This window comes from Capricornis sumatraensis, chromosome 15, assembly GCF_032405125.1.
Source record: "Capricornis sumatraensis isolate serow.1 chromosome 15, serow.2, whole genome shotgun sequence".
Classification (NCBI taxonomy): Eukaryota; Metazoa; Chordata; class Mammalia; order Artiodactyla; family Bovidae; genus Capricornis; species Capricornis sumatraensis.
Window position 1 is genome coordinate 83,429,260 of NC_091083.1, and position 20,059 is coordinate 83,449,318.

Genomic DNA, 20,059 nt, shown 5'->3' on the forward strand with positions numbered 1-20,059 from the left:
CTTCCTGTATTTACTCACGTTAAATGATGTGTGCAAGCATGTATTGAGGTCTGCTCTGTGTTGAGGGGTAGGGTAGAAGGGTGAGTAAGATATGACCCCAGCTCTCCAGGAGTTCACAGCTTGGTAGAGCAAAGTGAAACTTAAAGAGCGTCATGCCCATTAAATAGAGCGAGTTCTCAGCATCAGCGCCACTGACGCTCGGGGTCAGATACTTGTGTGTTCAGTTGGAGCTGTCCTGTGCATGGTAGGACTTCCTGTTTCTGAGCTATAAAGTTAAGCTCTGTTTGGTCAGGTATTGCTAACCACAGCCTCGAGTCAAAGCATTTTCTTAAACAAAGATGATATTCATCAGAAGGACTGATGCTGAAGCTGAAACTCCAGTACTTTGGCCACCTGATGGGAAGATTCACTGGAAAAGACCCTGATGCTGGGAAAGATTAAGGGCAAAAGGAGAAGTGGGTGGCAGAGGCTGAGATGGTTAGATAGCATCACCGACTCAAGGGACATGAATCTGAGCAAACTCTGGGAAATAGAGAAGGATAGGGAAGCCTGGAGTGCTGCAGTCCATGGGGTTGCAAAGAGTTGGCCATGACTTAATGATTGAAGAACAGCAACAAATTACCTCGCTAAGAAGTGCTCTGTTTTTCTGGTAGGATGTTGGAGTTTGGAAACCTGTATGTCTTGCATGTAGAGTAGTAGTAGTGATAGTCACTCAGTCGTGGCCGACTCTCTGCAACCCCAGGGACTGTGGTCTGCCAGGCTCCTCTGTCCATGAAATTCTCCAGGCAAGAATACTGGAGTGGATTGCCATTCCCTTCTCCAGAGGATCTTTCCAACCCGGGGTCTAACCTGGGTCTTCGGCATTGCAGGCAGATTCTTTACCATCTGAGCTACAGGGAAGATCCAACATGAATCAGCTATAGGTATATATATATTCCCTCCCTTTTGAAGCTCCCTGCCTCCCAATCCCACCCGTCTAGGTTAATCCAGAGCCCCTGTTTGAGTTTCCTGAGCCATACAGCGAATTCTCGGTGGCTATCTATTTTACATATGGTGATGTAAGTTCCCATGTCACTCTTTCCATACATCTTACCCTCTCCTGCCCTCTCCCCATGTCCTTCATATGTATCAAATGCTTTAAAAAATAAGAATACTTTCAAATCAAAAGATTATATTATATTGTGTTAGCATATTTCCTAGTCAAGCTCTTTTATCTACAAAACCAAGAGGCACTGAGAACTTGAATTAACGAGTAAATGGGGGTAGAGAGAAAGGAGTGAGCAGATACCATGAGGTCAGGGAGGCCAGAGTTGACGACTAGAAGGGTAGAAAGGGCACAGAACGTCCATAGGGATGAGAGTAGCTGAGGCATCACACTGCCAGCTTAGGGTGGGGCATGGAGTTTGCCAGCTTTGGGAGGTGCCAGCCCCAGGGCCACCACTGCACCCCAGGGTTTCTGCTGGATGCCGCTTCATGTCCTTGGGGCCTGGGTGTGAGGCGAGTCCTGTCACCCTTAGTTCCCTTTGTAATCTTCCAATTAACCCTGCCACTTGCCGTAACATGAGCACGAGCTGGTACCTCCCACTAGGAAAATAAATACCTTGGTGACATCAGTTTGTGTTATAAAATCGTGGGGGCGGGGAGAAGGGAAAGAAGAAACTAGCTCACCTGTGGGGCAAACCCTTGTTCTGTTGAGGTTGGTGAGACATTTGAAAGGTAATCTGTTGAAAGAACTGGAATTGTCTGGGCATATGCCAGCCTGCAGCTGAGAAGCAGTCTAGAATTGCTGAGAAAAAGAAAACGGTTCAGAGGAACACGTTTGCTTCTATGTTGATAAGTGGGTGTCTCATGGGCAGATAATCAGAACTCATCTCAGACGACAACAGAAGCATTCGATCATTGGAAAGGACCCATTTTGGATATCATCTTCTCACAGAAGCCTGCCCTGATATCCTTTCTTCCCGGATGAGACTGACTTTCGTCCCCCTTCTGCCAAAATCCACAGTCGTCCGCTTCACACTCTGTCCTCCTCATACTGCACTGGATTATAATGATCTGTTTACTTGTCAGTCTCTGCTGGGCTCTAGGTTCCCCAGAGGCAGGGCCTGCGTCTAATTCATCTTTGTGTCCCCAGCCTCTAACCAATAGCCTCCCTCTAATAGGCGCTCAATAAGTCGCTGAGTGACTGAATGAACAAATTCACTCCTAAGGCTCCCGCCATGTTCTTTTCAAGAAGGGGAAAAGAATTCATTTTAACTTGAATATAGGTGTTCTTCCCCAAAGAGCATGTTAATAAAGGACAGCTACGGATTTCTTCCGAGAGAGAAAAATGATAGAACAGTCCTCCATGCTATATTTCAAACTCATGTCAACTTTTCTTTAAAAAAAAATGTCTGTCCACCAGCACTCGTATCATTTTTCAAATTTCATGTCATCCTTTTTCAGATGCTGCCCATCCATCATTTTAGGCAGAGAGTATCCATCATGATAGAAGCGAAATAATTTTCAAAGCTGTCAGGGAGTGGACACCAAAAAGGTCCCCATTTCATCTGAACAGAGTTCTCCCAGGCTGGCTGTGAGGGTCCTGCAGGGAAAGGAGATAAGGCATCTTGGGAGTGCCTCTCAAATTGGTTTCAAATGAAGAAAAGAAAAAAAAAATACATTCTCCAATTTAGACCTTAATTCTCTACAGAAAATGTTGACAATACACCCGTCAATATCATAGTTAGGGGAGAGTTTATTTTCAGAGCAAGATTTTAGGTTGAAAAGAATATCCATTTTTCTAATCAGTATGTCTTCCTTGAAAATATTTACATAGTTTTTTTTTTTTTTTTAAGAAGGAAGAGGCAACCCACTTCAGTATTCTTGCCTAGAAAATCCTGTAGATGGGAGCCCGGTGGGTTACAGTCCATGGGGTCGCAGATAAGAAATCATGGCTGAGGGGCTGAGCACAGAAGTGTAGTTTTTTCTTTCCTAATTTTAGAAGTAAATCATGTTTATTTGCAAAGTAGTAAACTTTAAGCAGAAAATAAATTTCATCAACTATCTCAGCATACAGAGATAACCACTGTAAATATTTTTTTTGCAATTTTCTCTTGGGCAAGCACACACATACACAAACACATGATGTGTATATACATATTGATATGTATATATATATGTGTGTGTGTATGTACTATAATTATTTTTTACAAGCTTGATGTTATATTCTCTATGGAGCTTTATATTCTGCTTTTCTCACTGAATTATGTCTTAAACATTTTCCTAGTCATTTAAGTATTCTTTGAAAACATGATTTTTCAAGGCTACATTATATTTGGTTTTGTAGATATACCATTATTTATTTATCTCTTGTTAAACATGCTGGTTGTCTAGGTTTTTTGCAGTGTGGTATTTTTTTTATTGCATTTTCCCTGTCTTTCAGCTTTCCTGTGTTTATCAGCTATATAATTCTCAAGAATCATAATCTTATCTTTTTATTAGAATGTCAAAGATAGGTAAATGGATTTTGTTTTTATAACTCACAAAGATTCAATGCACAGGAAGCTTTTTGGTTGTCTCTTAAATCAGTACGAACTATTATATATGTTCACTTTTATAATATAGATTAAATTCTGTCAATTAAATGAGGGTGCTTGTATTTCTTTCCTGTTTACCAGTTTGTTGTGAGTTGACATACAAGTCCTTGTTTTAGATTTGAAGAGGCTACAAATATGCCTAGAATGGGTCCCCAGAAGGTTTCTTTAAGGAGAGGATAAAATGATGGCACCACTCTTGCTAGTTTAGAATCTTAGCTGTGCCACCTGCTTGCTGGGTAACCTTGAACATCTTTTAATTTTTTTGGCCTCAACATTTTCATCTATAAATCTGTGGGAGACAAAAGTACCTTAGACTTTACAAGTTAGATTTGAGGGTTGCTGCTGCTGCTGCTAGGTCGCGTCTGTCGTGTCCGACTCTGTGCGACCCCATAGATGGCAGCCCACCAGGCTCCCCTGTCCCTGGGATTCCCCAGGCAAGAACACTGGAGTGGGTTGCCATTTCCTTCTCCAATGCATGAAAGTGAAAAGTGAAAGTGAAGTCGCTCAGTCGTGTCCGACTCTTCGCGACCCCATGGACTGCAGCCTACCAGGCTCCTCCGTCCATGGGATTTTCCAGGCAAGAGGACTGGAGTGGGGTGCCATCGCCTTCTCTGAGATTTGAGGGTTACATGGGGCAAATTATCTAAAGTATACTTATTGTGGGGTGCAAGACACAGGGATACCTGCACATCACACAGAGGATTGTTTTTATTTACCCAAGCTTCTGACTTAAGGGTGGGTTAAATGGTTTCTTCTTGGGATAAGGATAGAGGAATGGGATTTAAGATGTATTTTTAAAAAATGTCTGTTATTTGGGTGCCACTGGGCGGATTGTGATGCTATTAGATGTAATCATTACAATAACCTCTATAATGACAGTGGCTCCAACATACTGATGACAGTGAACCGATTTTCCTCTTTATCAGAGCCATTGCTTTGACTGGAAGCTGAAAATGATCTTTATATTTAAACTGGGGACACTTTTGAAAACTGCAGCTGCCAAAAGAAAGACTTGAGTGCAAGTTGCATGTGTGGAGTTATCTCAAGAAGCGCTGGTAGCAGAGTCGTGAGATGAGATGGGAAAAGGCAGGCATAGATAAAGGGTGAATTATCTAACACGGCACGACTGTGGGAAACCTGGACCTTAGCCCCGCTGGGCTACATAGCGATAGTGTGGAGCAGAGTTCTGCAGGTATTCCATCGGATGGGCAGTGGAGTGGGGCTAGTTTTCTACTGAATCCTGTCAGTTACTGGTTGGTAGCTGCTCTCGGGAGGCAACTAGCACCCGAGCAGGCCCCGTCCACGCCCAGCTGCGAGGCTGATAGGACTTGGCTGCCTTCGCAAACCCTCTCCCGAGGGGTCCTAGGTGCTCCCGGTCGGAACGTGCTGTGTGCGTGCACTCGGGCGTGCTTCCTGCCTGGGGATACAGAGGGACCCCTTTTAGCTTCTCTTGCATTTGGATGATTTGGAACCAGGTTTAAGGCAAGGAAAGAAAGATTTTCAAAGTTGATATCTGCTGTTTAAGAAAATACAATTAAGAGTTTAGATATCCTTTCTTCTTTTTTTTTTAAAAATGAAATGGACAAATAAAGATCTTCCTATGGCTAAGCCATCCCAGCTTCCAGTAGGAAGGGGTATGAAGATAATTTCACTGTGGAAAGAGTGAAGCTAATTCCAGTTGCTTGAGGGAAGGAGTAAATTAAATGCTGATGACATTGACTGGGCAGCAAACTGCATTCATTGATTATTTTAATTTTCTCTCTTTTGCACTCAGTTAAACACTCATACTGGTGGATTTCAAGGTAACTAAAAGGTTGTTTAGTGCATTTGAAAAAGAGTCACGAATAAGTAGTACAAAAAATCACTATCAGACCAAAAAAAGAATAGCTGAACTGATGCGTGTACTATGTATGTAGGTTACACCAATAATCATTTCCTTCTGCATAGATGTGTATGTTCATTGAAAGTGGTGCATGTATGTTCCAATAGAAGAGAAAACAGAGAGAACTAACAACTAGAACATTTAAATGAACAGTGAGAAATGACCTATCCTAGCTGATTCTAGCCTAGCCTGAAATATCATGTGGTAGGAGATAATTAAAACTTTGGGAGAGAATGATAAAACGAAAATGAGAAAGTTTATTTTCATACTTCCAGCTTCTTAAATTTCCACTGTCTCTACCTGGAAAAAAAAGTTCAACCTTTTTGGAAATTTAGACTTTATAAATAAAACCAAGTGGTGGAAAGTTATTTTCAAAATGACTCTGAGTTTTCATGAGGAATTTACCAAATGAGAAACAATAAACAGAATTTAAAATTAATAAGGAAATGGTTTGGGTTGTGGCAAGGGGGATTTTTAAGAGAGAATAAATAAATAAATTTCACAAGAAGTCACTTAAATGTACTTTTCTGTTTTTATTGTCTAATAGTATGCAGGGATTCATTTGTTGAAGGACTAAGCCTACAGTGTAAGGAGTAGTTATTGAAATACCAAAGTTTATGTTTCCTGAAGAACAGCGAAGAAGCATTGGCTGGACTGCCATTCTCATCCCCGAACTTCAGGAAGGAGGAGAAATGTCTAAATGGCCCTCTGGCCCTAAAGGATTCAGATTAGAACAAGTGGGTGACAGGAGTGACAGAGAAGAACGGTGATGGACGGGTGCCAGCATTGCGCACTTCCGTCCCTCTATGAGAAGCGCAAACAAACTCCAGGGGTTCATCCCGCTTCTCTTTCGGCATCCGTTTCTTAAATCCTCTAAACATTTTGGCGAGGTGGAGGCAGCAGATTTTAAAATGTGGGGCTTTCTCCATCGCCACAAGTGAGATAAGCCTTGATCGACTTTCCCTTAAGCTCACCAGACTTAGGGCTGTGAAATCTCAAAATTCCTTGTTGCCTTTGACTCAAGCACGTGTCCTGTGCAGGAGAAAGTGGCCAGCGTGAGGGATGGTGGAGATCTGGCGTGAGCACTAGCGCATGCTAACGGCCTCAAAATGTCATGCCAGGGGGGCTGGAGGACGCGCTGTTTCCTGTCTGCCCCAGAGTCCACGGAAACTTGGCAGATGAAAACGCAGGCCGCTCTGCGCTAACCACGCCTGGGTCGCCGTGGAGCCTGGCATAAGCGCTTATTGTGTGCTCTGTGTCAGGCTTAGACTTGCGCACTTTATCTTTGCCAGTGATTCCTTGATTTCTAAATTATTGTTATTTCATAAATGGTTAGAACAAACACAGTGTATGTGTTACACACACAAACACACGCAGGCATCCCTGCCGTTCAGCATCGCTGCAAGTTCATTTAAAGTCTGTTTACCGTCGTGAAAAAAAAGTAGGAAAAATATCATTTAAAAAGCTACTCTGAAAAAACAAAATTCTGGCAAGAATACGGGGGAAAGAGCCATTCTTCAAATGTAACGCACTGTTACAAGATGTGAATAGCAGGGAAACAATATGCCTGATAGACCCTTTCCTCATCTCTTCTGCTGACTCTTAGCTGACAGCTGTCCCATCAGGCCATCCCAGCCTCCCATGGCGTTCTCCTCTGGTCTCTGTCTTCAGGTGGCTTTTCCTCTTCTAATGACACCATCATATCAGATTAGGGCCCATCCTATGACATCATCTTAACTTGATTACATCCGCAGGGACTTCATTTCTGACTGAGGTCACGACCTACATAGGGGTTAGAACTTCAACATAAACATTTTTGTCCTGGGGAGCCATATTTCAACCCTGGGTCTTCCCAGGCAGCACAGTGGTAAAGAATTCACCTGCCAGTGCGGGCGACGGCAAGAGACGTGGAGAAGGAAGTGGCAACCCACTCAGTGTTCTTGCCTGGGAAATCCCACAGACAGAGGGTCCTGGTGGGATACAGTCCCTGGGGTCCCACAGAGTTGGACACACTGAGCGCAGCACCTCTCAACCCATCACAAATAGCACTGTATTTTTCTCATTCTTTGATGGACCCATGAAAACATTTTAGAGACAATCATGGATCTGTTGACTGGCATTTAGAATGAATCTTATAATGTTCAATTCTTCCAGAGGTAGGACCCTTGTCATGCTCCCTGCCTTCTCTCCCATTTTTCAGCTGATGAAGCTGAGGCATAGGAAATGCAGCCCGTTTTTCTTAGGAAATTATGGATCCAGAATTTAAACCTAAGCTACGTTCAAAGTTTTTGCTGTTTCCACTGATAACACTGTGCTTCCTCACATTGTTTCCAGGCTAACTGAGTGTTTAGTGAATTGAGTCAGGAAACTGCAAGATAACAGGTTGCAGGCTGGAGGCGATTTTCTGGAACTCTCTTCCACCCCTCCACATTGGGTTAGTTTTCCCTCTGTTTGTCCTGCCACGTCCTCCTCGAACTGAAGGCTTGCCTCACTGTCGGGTCCGCAGGCCTCACTCCCTCCACCACTCTGGCTTTTCAGCTTGATTTAATGATACCTACCTGTCTAAATGATAAAATTGAGAAAGCTTTTACCAAGTAAGTTTATCATAGAAATGTAACTATTACGTGCATCATGCAAAATGGTTCTCCTTTTTTTTTAATCCAGGCAAATACATTGGAGTCATTAATTTGAATACTAAGTACAAGTTTCTGTTTAAAAATCCACAAGACAAACAACAAATCATAATTCTGGCAAGGCAAAGCCATTCTTCAAAGCCATCGTTTTTATAATCCATTGACGATACTGTGATAGTTGCTCGTTGATGGCTGATTTAGAGTCTCGCATATCTGCCATTACCGTTCTGGAGGGTATATTTCATGCATTCTTGCGTTATAAGCAGCTTCTGATGTTGAAATGGATTGAGTAACAAAAGTTCATCTGAAGTATACATTTTTTGGAATTGTGAATATAAGCGTATCTGATTGAACTGCCTACCGCATGCCTACCCTGTGCTTGACTTGGAGGTAAAGTAGTGAAAAAGGCAGAGAGGTCCTTGTTTCAGCGAGCTTAAACCTCAGCGATATGGTTGATGGAATTGACTGCTTTCAGTCCTTCCCTCCTGTCCTCACATCCTGCCCTTTGCCAGGTGACTCTTCAGTTCCTCCCACCCAGACAGAATGTTCTTTCCCTGTCATTGGCTATGAGGCTGGTCATGTGGCTTGCTCTGGGCCAGTGGTGTGTGAGCAGATGCTTCCTGCTGGAGTTTGAAAAGCTGGGCTTCCTTTTGTCTTGTCTTCCTCTGTGAGGAGAGCTTCCTTGGGGTAGGTGCTGCCCCTTCACCTTGGAATTTGCACGGGCACCTCCCCCCAAGTTGCTCTACGGCCATATAGTATGATTATAGCCACCAGTCAGCTTACAGAAGCCTGAGAAACTATACCTTTGTTTCCAAAGTCACTGAGTTTGAGGTTGCAGAGAATTTTTTTGACAACAGTTAAATGATGGTGGTAGGGGGAACTCCTACACTACACTGATAGTCCCCCAAATAGCTCTGATTCCTGTGGAATGGTGTGGGACACAGAGAAGCAGATGTGATGAGTGCCTTGCTCATCTTCCCTCAGCAGTCAGCCTTGTAGTATCTGCCCCAGAGTTCTCCCACACCTCTGTGCAGCGCCCCCCGCCCCCCGCCCCCCGCCCAGAGCCTTCTCATGCAAGAGGCCAGCTGGAGATTCGGGGGCGAGGGGGATTAATGCCCCTAAAACAGCTTCTCAGCCAATGATGAATGTGAGTTGCAGGATACATACCCCAGCTTCTTTGCTCCTGGAGCAGAGAAAGAGAACTCTAAGGTATTCCTCCAGTCTGTCTCTTAGTTCCCCGTCAGGACTGATCCCCAGTCCCCAGGGTTATTATGCCAGATAGTACATGGTCACAGCTGCCTCACCATCCTTGTCCGAATTCCTTACCCCACTACCGGTGCTTGCTGGATGCATGTCCCAGATAAGTTACTTGCACTTACGTCTCTGTCTTAGGGCTTGCTTTTGGGAGAACCCGACCCAGGACAGCCACTACATTCGATAGTGGTTGTATATTTCCATTGGAAGTGACAGAAATCCCAACTTAAACTGGCTCAAGCGAAAAAGAATTTATTGGATCATGTAATTGAACAGTCCAGGCTAATAGCACTAGCTTCAGGCACCATTGAATCCATTTCTTTAAACGACGTTACTAGCACTGATTTCTTTCTTTCTTTCCATCTCTCTGCTCTGATTTCCTCTGCATTGACTCTTCTCAGGCAGGTGATCTTTCCAGTAGTTTACAGCATTCCAAGTTTAAGTCCAGTGGAAAAGAGAGCATCTTGCTCTCGATAACATCAGGTAAGTCCTGGGACTAGATCTGATTGGCTCTGACTTGATCATGTGCCCGTCTTTGAACCAATCAGAGTCCAGAGAGCTATACAGCTAGAGTTGGACCCCGAGACCGCCAGGGAAGCAAGCTGCGCTTGGTCACAAGAAGTGAGAGTGGGTGGTGGTTGTTTTCCAAGGAAAACTCCTGTCCTTTAATCAGAAGAAGGGGAATCAGTGCTGTACAGAGTCAGAATCTTATCTTCTGTCTTAATGCTTTTCTCTTGAGAAAAAGTGCTATCATTCAAGAAAATACAATCTCGTCGTTTCCATTAATTTCAAGAAAAGTATGCCATGAATGTCTCACTGTTCCTGGGGATGCTGAGATACAGAAAAGGAATAAGAACAGTAAGATAATTGTTTTTACAAGCCACTAATCATTCCATATTAAGTTTTTGGTTCTTTTTTCCGATAGGATTATGGGAGATGACAGGAAAGCACATGGTCAAAGATTCAAGGGATAGAAAATAAAATCTAAAAGTACAGTGTTTACTTGTTGAGGGGTGGGTGGAGCTGGTGGAGCTTAGAGGCCTTTTCAGCCACTTAGTTGATTTGGTGGTTTCTTTGAGTTTTCATATAACAGAAAGGTTTAGAAACTAATGTAGTCATATTTCATTTGTGACCTTAAAACAGTTAGTGTACCACTTAACATGACTTTATTTGCACATTTGAGAAAACCAAAATGTAATACCTTAACCCACTTAGCACACTGTTTCTGTAAAGGGGCAGAGAATAAATATCTAAGGTTTCATGGGCCAAGAGGCAAAATAGAGGGTATTGCACTACTTCTACATTATTTTAACTGTGTGAGTCAATAAATCCCCATTTTGTTTAAGCCAGGGGCAGCAAAGTACAGCCAGTGGTCAAAGTCAAACCTCCTGGGTCTGAGTCAGGCTGCTCTGGGTCTTCGTTGCTATTGCAGCCCTTCCCCAGTTGCAGCCAGAGGGGGCTGGGTCCGAGTCAGGCTGCTCTGGGTCTTCGTTGCTATGTGCAGCCCTTCCCCAGTTGCAGCCGGGGGGCTGCTCTTGGGTGTGGTCCGTGGGCTTCTCTCTGCGTGGCTCTCTCGCTATGCAGCATGGGCTCTCGGCATGCAGGCCCAGCAGTTGCGGCTTGTGGACTCAGTAGTGGTGGTGCCCGGGCTTAGTTCCTCCTTGGCCTGTGAAATCTTCCCGGACAAGGAACTGAACCCACAGCCCATGCATTGGCAGGCAGATTCTTATCCACTGTGCCGCCAGGGAAGTCCCAGTGTTTGTTTTAATAGTTATTGAAATGTTTCATTTTAGCAGAGGGTGTCGATGGCCAATGTCCACTCTGTACCTTCATTCCTTGTTCCTAATGGAACCGTTGACTTTGTCTGGCTATCCAACCCCTTTAAGTGGCCTCGTGTTTGAGAAGAGGCTGCTCCATCTCCAAACCCAGGGGCAGGTCTTGATTGGCTAAGCCAGTTATGTCCATCCCTTTCGTTAAGCGATGCATTTATTTCAGGCATGAGCATAAGTAGCATTTTGGTCAATGAAATATGAAGTCTCTGGGAAACTTCCAGAAAAGCTGTTCTTGCTCTTAAAAAGAAATACAATTAGGAGACATCTTCAAACCTGTAAGGAAGCTAACCTGTAGACCTTCAGACCTCAAAGGAAGCTAGCCCACATGAAAGAAATGTTGAAATGGCATGGGTTCTTGGATGATGTTGTTGAGGAAATTAATAAATACTGAAGTGACCCTGCCTCTAGATTTCGAGTTATATGAAAACATCATTTCCCTGAGTTCAAGTCACAGTGGGTTAATGTGCTCACAGTGAATGCAGCTCCTGTATGCAGTGTGTCCTGGGCCAGGCATTCAGGATGAGAAATGATTACGGCGTATGCCCTCTGCTGCTCTACTAGCAGAGAAATTGTTATAATTTTCAGTTTGCTCCATTTCTTCCTCTCTATAAATTTTGTCTGGATACCTAAGGGGAAGGGACCAAGAGTAGCACGAGGGCAGACTCAACACGTTGCACTCAACGTGGTCCGACCCTCATCAAATGCTATGGCTCTGCCAGGATAATCAGGCGTCCTTGGAGAAAATCTCCCTTCTTTTCTGGAAACAAATTTAAAGTGCATGGCCCTCCACTGGTGGGTCAGGACTGCCATCTTCACAGACCAAAGAAAACACATACTTCCCTGTTCCCACTTTTAAAACTCCAATTACGGGCACAATGAGGATCTGTGGAACCCCACCAGCTCTAACAAAAATAAAACACTTAGCTCATGCAATCTTGTCTCTTTATTTTCCATATCACTCACAATGTAAGCTTTTTACAAAATCAAATCCTTTCTCACCAATGATATGATTTTCCCTGAAAAGCTTTGAAGTATCCCGCCGTTCTCGCTTCTGTACACAAACATTAGCAGAAGTCCTGCTAGGCAGGAGGACAAAAATAATTGTTCAGCCTTCATTTTAACTTAACCTTTTGCAAATTCCTGCTTTAAAAAAGTTCCCCTTGACTTACTGGCATCATATAGAGATAATTTATGAGGCAGTCCATTCTGGTTAAGACAGCGAATCTCCATGAATCTTTTCCCCCGTGAACGACTGTCCTGGACCCTTCACCCCTCTTAATTTAGGCATCTCACTCTCTTCCTTAACCATTTGCATGGGTCTCTTTGTCACCTTAACACTCTTGTCTAATGGTTTCTGTACAATTAAGGCATTATGGAGGTGAACGTTAATATGTCTCTGAAAATTTACAGAGCCCATATGTCTTCATGTTGCTAAAGGCTGTGCCGAAACTGGCTAGGAACGCAGGTGTGCTGCGCTTTTAGCCAACGTGAGAAGCAGAGCTCATCATCTGCCGTGGGCAGCGGGACCAAGCAGAGACCATTGTCAGGGAGCTGTGCAAAGAGAGCGGGCAGGCCGTCTACTGTAAATCAGGTGGGAAACACAGGTCTGAGCGTTTTAGCATCCAGGTTGGTCGTGCAGAGGTTGAAAACATGGCGTCTGTATCCAGGTTGCTCTCTTTTGAGATGCTTCTCGAGCCTTTTCTAGCCGTTTAGTTTTCACTGCAATCTTTGGTTTCTTCACCTGCAAAATGGAGGCCCCTTTAGAATGCAAGCCTAACTTCTTCCTATGCTGACCAGCCTCTGCTGAGTCTGGTTCCTGCCTGGGTCTCAGCCGCATCTCACCCTGCTTGCTGTGATTTGGGCTCATTGCCTCCTCTTAGATGCTCCAATGTAAAAGCTGCTTTTCCCTCCAGGATCTTTGGCCAAGCTGTCGCTTTCTCTTCCATGAAATTCACTTACTCACTCAGAAGCTCACAGGGAGGGCTGTGTATCTTCTTTCATGGACCAGGTTAAATTTTTGCCTTCTCACAGTAGGTCCTGATCTTAACCGAGGTTCCCCAGAGGCAGGCCTGAGTGGTTCCTAGGAGGTGATGCCAGGAGTCACGTGAGTAGGGAAGCTGGAAGGTGTGCGGGGGGTGTGCGTGTGCGTCTGTGCTGTGTCCCGTGCTCAGCTGTGCCCGCCTCCATGACCCCGTGGACTGTAGCCCGCCAGGCTCCTCTGTCTGTGAGATGCTCCAGGCAGGAATACTGGCCTGGGCTGCCAGTTCCTCCTCCATACAGTCCAGGGATTGAACCTGCATGTCCTGTGTCTCCTGCATTGGCAGGTGGATTTTTTACCACTGAGCCACCTGGGAAGCCCCCAAGTAGGGAAAGGGGAGAGTTAATTAAAGGTGATAGTAATGAGAAGGGCTTCCCAAGTGGAGCAGTGGTAAAGAATCCAGCTGCCAGTGCAGGAGACTCGAGACAAAGGTTCAATCCCTGGATCAGGAGGATCCACTGGAGTGGGAAATGGCAACCCAATTCAGTATTCTTGCCTGGAAAATTCTATGGACAGAGGTGCCCTGGCAGGCTACAGTCCATGGGGTTGCAAAAGAGTTGGACACGGCTAAGCAACTGAGCACGCACAGTAATGAGAAATTTACTCCTGGAAATCAGTCCTGCTGGGGAATCTCTAAGAGACTGTGTAAGGCCCTCTTCAGAGTTGTTTCAGTAATTGGAAAGGAGATGGTTATTCACCAGTTCTTATGCCTCTTTAGTTGAGGGTCGCCCCTAGTAGTGTTAATTATCTGGCACTTTTGCCTTTGATTTCGTGGACTGAGAATGGTTCTGCATCAGAGAGATCCACGCAGTAGAGAAGGGCTGTTGCAGAGGTAGGACGCCCTCAGTGTGTGAGGGAACGGCCCACCAGGCTGCATCACGGGTAGGTCAGGGGGATGTGGGTCGAGTTCTGACTGGCCCCTACAGTCCTCCACTTTTCCTTGTTTCTCCATCCTTTATGCTGTGAACTGAGTGCTTGTCTGCCCTGGAAATGCGTGTGCTGAAGCCTTAATACCCAAAGTGATGATCTTTGAAGATGAGGCCTTTGGGGATGATTAAGTTCGGGTGATATCATGAGGACTGAGCCTTTCTGATGGGATTAGTGCCTTTATAAGAAGAGGAAGACTCTTGAGAGTCCCTTGGACTGCAAGAAGACCAAACCAGTCAGTCCTAAAGGAAATCAGCCCTAAATATTCACTGGAAGGACTGATGCTGAAGCTGAAGTTCCAATAATTTGGCCATGTGATGCGAAGAGCTGACTTATTGGAAAAGACCCTGATGCTGGGAAAGACTGAAGGCAGGAGGAGAAGGGGGTGACAGGATGAGACAGTTGGATGGCGTTGCTGACTCAATGGACTTGAGCTTGAGCAAACTCTGGGAGATGGTGAAGGACAGGGGAACCTGGTGGGCTGCAGTCTATGGGGTCACAGTTGTCTGTGACTTGGTGACTGAACAACAGCAACCACAAAGAAGAGGAAGAGGTCCTAGGCCTCTCTTTATCCACCGTGCTTAGAATCACAGAAGGTGATGTCTGCAGTCCGTGAAGAAGGCTTTCATGGGTCTGGCCATGTTGGCACCCTGATCTTGGACTTCCGGTCTCCAGAACTCTGAAAAATAAGTGTCTTGCTGTTTAAGCCACCCTCTGTGGTATTTTATTATAGCAACCCAAGCAGACTAAGGCACTGGCTATTGCTTTGAATGTACTTATCCTGTTTGGTAGTCATACCCTTACTTGTTTGTATGTTTATTAAATTAATATGTTGTAGAGCTCAAGACGAACAAGGCAATGGCACCCCACTCCAGTGCTCTTGCCTGGAAAATCCCATGGACGGAGGAGCCTGGTATGCTACAGTCCATGGGGTGGCTAAGAGTCAGACACAACTGAACGACTTCACTTTCACTTTTCACTTTCCTGCATTGGAGAAGGAGATGGCAACCCACTCCAGTGTTCTTGCCTGGAGAATCCTAGGGATGGGGGAGCCTGGTGGGCTGCCATCTGTGGGGTCGCACAGAGTCGGACACGACTGAAGCGACTTAGCAGCAGCAGCAGCAGAGCCCAAGAACATACGGTGTATATTTGTTCTTGGATGTTTGTTTAGTGATCAGCAAAAAAGGGTGATGTTCAAGGTATTTAAACACTAGAATGCCAGAGGCTTCCCAGCTGCAGCTAGTGGTAAAGAACACGTCTGCCAGTGCAGGAGACGTGAGAGATGCGGGTTGGCTCCCTGGGTTGGGAAGATCCCCTGGAGGAGGGCCCGGCAACCCACTGTAGTATTCTTGCCTGGAGAATCCCACAGAGAGAGGGTCCGTGGGGTCGCCAAGAGTTGGACACAACTGAAGCAACTTAGCACACACACACGTGTGGCAGGGATGGTGATCACTTAAAAGTTCACCCACCCCATTCAAGTAAATTTCTAGCAGTGGAATAGCTTTGTCTAAGACATGAGGTGTCTAAAGGAGATCAGGCGATTGTTAATAAAATTTTGAGATTCTTTGTAAACCAGTATACGTTTCAAGTATATAATGGGGACAAATTCAATCCTGAGGACCTCAAATATAAGTGTCTTGGTGATGAAGATGAAAGATCTTTTTTAAAAAAAAGCAGTATAAGCGAGATGCTTTTGAATATTTAAAAAAAAATGAATGTGTGTGTGTATGTGGTGTGTGTGTGTGTGCACGCGCGCGCGTGCATGTTAGGTTCCACTAAAAGCCCATTTAAAACCTACTTGAGTGCTTTTTCATTTGGCTTATAAGTATTCTGAACAGCAGGATAAAACCTCAACTTTTGGCAAGCCTCTACCCTCTCAAGCCAGGATGTATAACTGAAAAAAATGGAGAGAGGAAAACTTCACTTTGATAAACATAGCACCTGCATTGCGAGTATGCGGACGAGTTTCTCCCTAAAAGGTTAACTGGAGACAATAATTACTTTCCCCAGAGATCACCCAAGTGACATGCCGCTGTCCTGATTCCATTCCTGCTTGATGCTGTGCATTTCTCGCCACTTATAAATGAAACAAATGAGGTTAGATGGCAAAGATTATAAAAGGAATTAGCGATAATGAGCCTGGTAACAAAAAAACATTATTATAGAAAATTGAGTTGACCTTACTTTCATAATTATTCACCTTAATTGTTTTTTGTAGTGTAATTTGAATGAGATTAAATAATACTAATATTCCCCCTGCCACTGACTTGGAATTTCATGTAAAGATTAATAACTTTCAAAACTAAAACTTGGGCTGCCATCTTTCTAGAGGTCACTTTTGCTATTCCAGGAAGCTGTATGCCCTCAACATGACCACAGGCCACTATGTCAAGACCATAATTCAGTCCTCAAAAACTTTGCATCTTATCACCCTGTGGAATAGGAATCAGAGCATCTACTTCTGAACTTCATGGGATATACTGCTCTTCTGATCTTGAGCCTCATGGATTTTTTTCCCCCCAATTTGCCCACCAGTGTGTTTGTCTTGGTGAATCAGCCATGATCAACAGTTATGTATAAGGCAGCCAGACTTTTCCAATTAACTGCATGACCATAATCTGCCTCAGATTTAAAATTTCCTCAGGGCATCCGACAGATACAATTGGCATTTGAAAGTGAGTAAATATAGAACTTTCTACTTTTTCAAAATTTTGGACAATAGTAACACAAAGAAATTTTGAACCGTTGCCACATATGAGGCTCTGAGTTGGGTCATTCGCATGTATTATATCACTTAGTTTTTACTATAATCTTACGATGTAGGTACAATTGTCATTCTTGTTTTGCAAATAAGGAAACTGAGATTTAAGAGGTTAAATGAGTTGCCAAGATTCAACTCTTACATCTGATTCCCGAACTCTTAACCAGTGAGACAGAATCAAAAAGTTTCAATGGGCAAAAATATCAGTTTGGCTTAGCTCTGTCCTTTAATTTCTTGCATATAACTAACTTCTCTCAGTTAAGTTTACATGCACGAAATAGGAATAGGGTCTAACTGAGTTGCAGTGGATATTTAGTGGAGAACATAGTGAAGTACCTTGAACACTGATGAATGACTGGGATATTCAATAAGTGATCACTTTCCCCATGACTGACGGGCATATTCTCCCTAAGTTCTGGAAAGTGTTTAGCATGATGCCTTGCCCATTGAAACCAGTTAACAGTACTACGAGCTGACATTTATTGAGCACCTGCAGCATGCTGGGCTCCACGCTCCGCACTTTGCAGGACATCTCTCTGCTCTTCACGGGACTCTTTTCTTATAGACACCGATTCTGTCCCCAGTTTAGAGGGATTCACCAGGTAGTTTTCACCTTGTAAATGGATCTAGGATTGAGGTTCATAGTGCAAGCTCTGAGTCAGTCTACTATTGTGTCAGCTACTATAGTCAATTATAGTAACATTTTTAAAGTCTCTGAGTCTTTGAATTACTAATGTCTCCTTTTCATCACATGTGCAGTGACCTCTCTTCTTTTGAATGCTGGTGGCCTGATGACTTCCCAGGAGATGCTAGTGTAAAGAACACCCCTGCCAGTGCAGGAGATGTAAGAGACTTAGGTTTCAATTCCTGGGTTGGGAAGATCCCTGGAGGAGGGCACGGCGATTCACTCCAGTATTCTTGCCTGGAGAATCCTGTGGACAGAGGAACCTGGCAGGTTGCAGTCCACTGGGTTGCAGAGAGTTGGAAGTGGCTGAAGCAACTTAGCAGCACGCACACATGGCCTTTACTGTCTGTCTGATTAGCAAGCAACACATCATACTCTCGAGTGTGGTCTTCTGTGCTTTTCTGGATTGTGTACATCATTATTGCCTTTGTTCATTCATTTCGTTGGGCGTTCAGTCACTCAGCAAACATCATTGTGTGTTTAACATATTCCAGGCACTGTGGGAGGTGTTGAAGGTACAGAGAACAGAAGGACATGGTGTCTATGAAGGGGAGAGCCAGATTTCACAGGGACCAAAATCTTCATCTGGAGGGCCCTCTTTTTTTTTTTTTTTAAAGAATATAAAATTACATACGCAATAAATTACACACCTCAGAACAGACCTGTGCAAGCAGTGGGTTTTGAAACTTAAACTCATTAGCTTAGTGGTAAGCCATTGTTGTCTTTTATAGTGGATTCGAGAATTTTAGATTTTGGTGAAATGCAGATATAACAGGAAGGTCTTAAGATCTTAGTCACCATCAGTGGGTCAAATCCAAATAAAGCAGAAGATAACTACGACTGCAGACTTTGAGGGGTTAGGGAAGTCCTTCCTGCAGCTTCCCTGGGTGAGGTTAATATAATAGCCAAATGTACTAAATGTGCCGTAAAAGGTTCCCAAAAGTCCTTTCCCCCCAGTGTCCCAGTTTGTAAATAAGCCCTTATCTCTTGCTCTGAGACTCCCTTTCCCCTCGTTCCTCTCCCTCCCTGCCTGGCACCCTCCGGACTGGAAACACCTCCCTGACCAGCACACACAATATAGGCTGTTTTCTTCTCTGGGCACTTACATGGGAGAAAAGACTAGAACTCACCTCACAGACACACATACTTCTGGGGAATTCAGCTCTCCACTTAGCTGCCGCTATTCAAAATTCCACACTTTGAGTATCCATTTCCCAGACTAGAGCATAAGCTACTAATTTATACTTTCACAAATTCTGGCACAATTAAGACCCACCTCCCTTCCCACTTGGCCCTCTCCCTCCACCACCAATTTAGAAATTGAGGTCGTAATTTTAAAATAACAAGTATAATGAAGAACAATTGATAATTGTATTTTTAAACACTTATTAGCAAGGTTTAAAATTCCACATATGGTTTAGTTCCATAAAATTCTTTAGTTCAGGTGAAGACTCCAGAATTAATGAAGGTAGGGGTTACAGATAAATACAATTTAGTAATAAGTGTAATATGGAAGAAAGCTATGTTAATGTTCATATAAACCGTTTGGAAGTGGAGACTAGAGCAGTGATTCGTCACTCAGGAAGCACATGACGATATCTGGAGACATTTGTGGTTGTCACACTAGAGGTGGGTGGAGTGCTGTTGGCATCGTGGGTTGAAGTGCTGTTGGCATCGTGGGTTGAAGCTTAGGAGACCGCTGAACACCCTGCAATGCACAGGACGCCTCACAGCAGAGAGTCATCCAGCCCCAATGTCTCAGTTATGCTGAGATTTTTAGCCCTTGAACCAGAGGATGTAGAGAAGCAAATCTTATAGAAAGTAACCAATTAGCCAGTTGCCTAACTAATCAGTTAACTAACCAACTGATTACCACTGTGGATCTCTTGACTAAATTGTCTCCGACTTTGACCCCCTCCGTTAATTAACTGGCCAATTTGTGGATGGGAAAAGCTTGTGGATTTGGTGCTTTTATGAGCCTCTTTGTTTGGTTAAGATGGCGACAGTGTGTGTGCTTGTGTGTTCATACGTGTTTGTGTGTGTACAGTGATACTACGTGGCTGAGTGGTAACCTTTGCTTGACCTAGAACTTCCTGTGTGGTTATTTGTCAGGCATGGATTATCTGGTTTGATCCTCACTACAACACTACGAACCTGATGAACTCCACTCAGAGATGAAAAACTGTGACTTGCCCAAGATTCCCTGAGCCCTGGTGTGCGCTGGGAGCAGATTTCTGCACAGGCTGTCTCAGCCCAAAGCCCTGGCTGTCCGTCAGGACCTCTGCGTGTCAGTCACCCCCTCTTCAGTGACTTTGGCTCTATCCATGGGACAGCTGCATTATTATTTTCCTGAGGGAAAAAAAAAAAATGTAACCTTACCCCTCACAGTGCTATCCTGGGATTATGGGCTCAGTGCGCTTGTGTATGTTATTTTTCCAATAAATTTTGAGGAATCGCTGCTTTTAAACC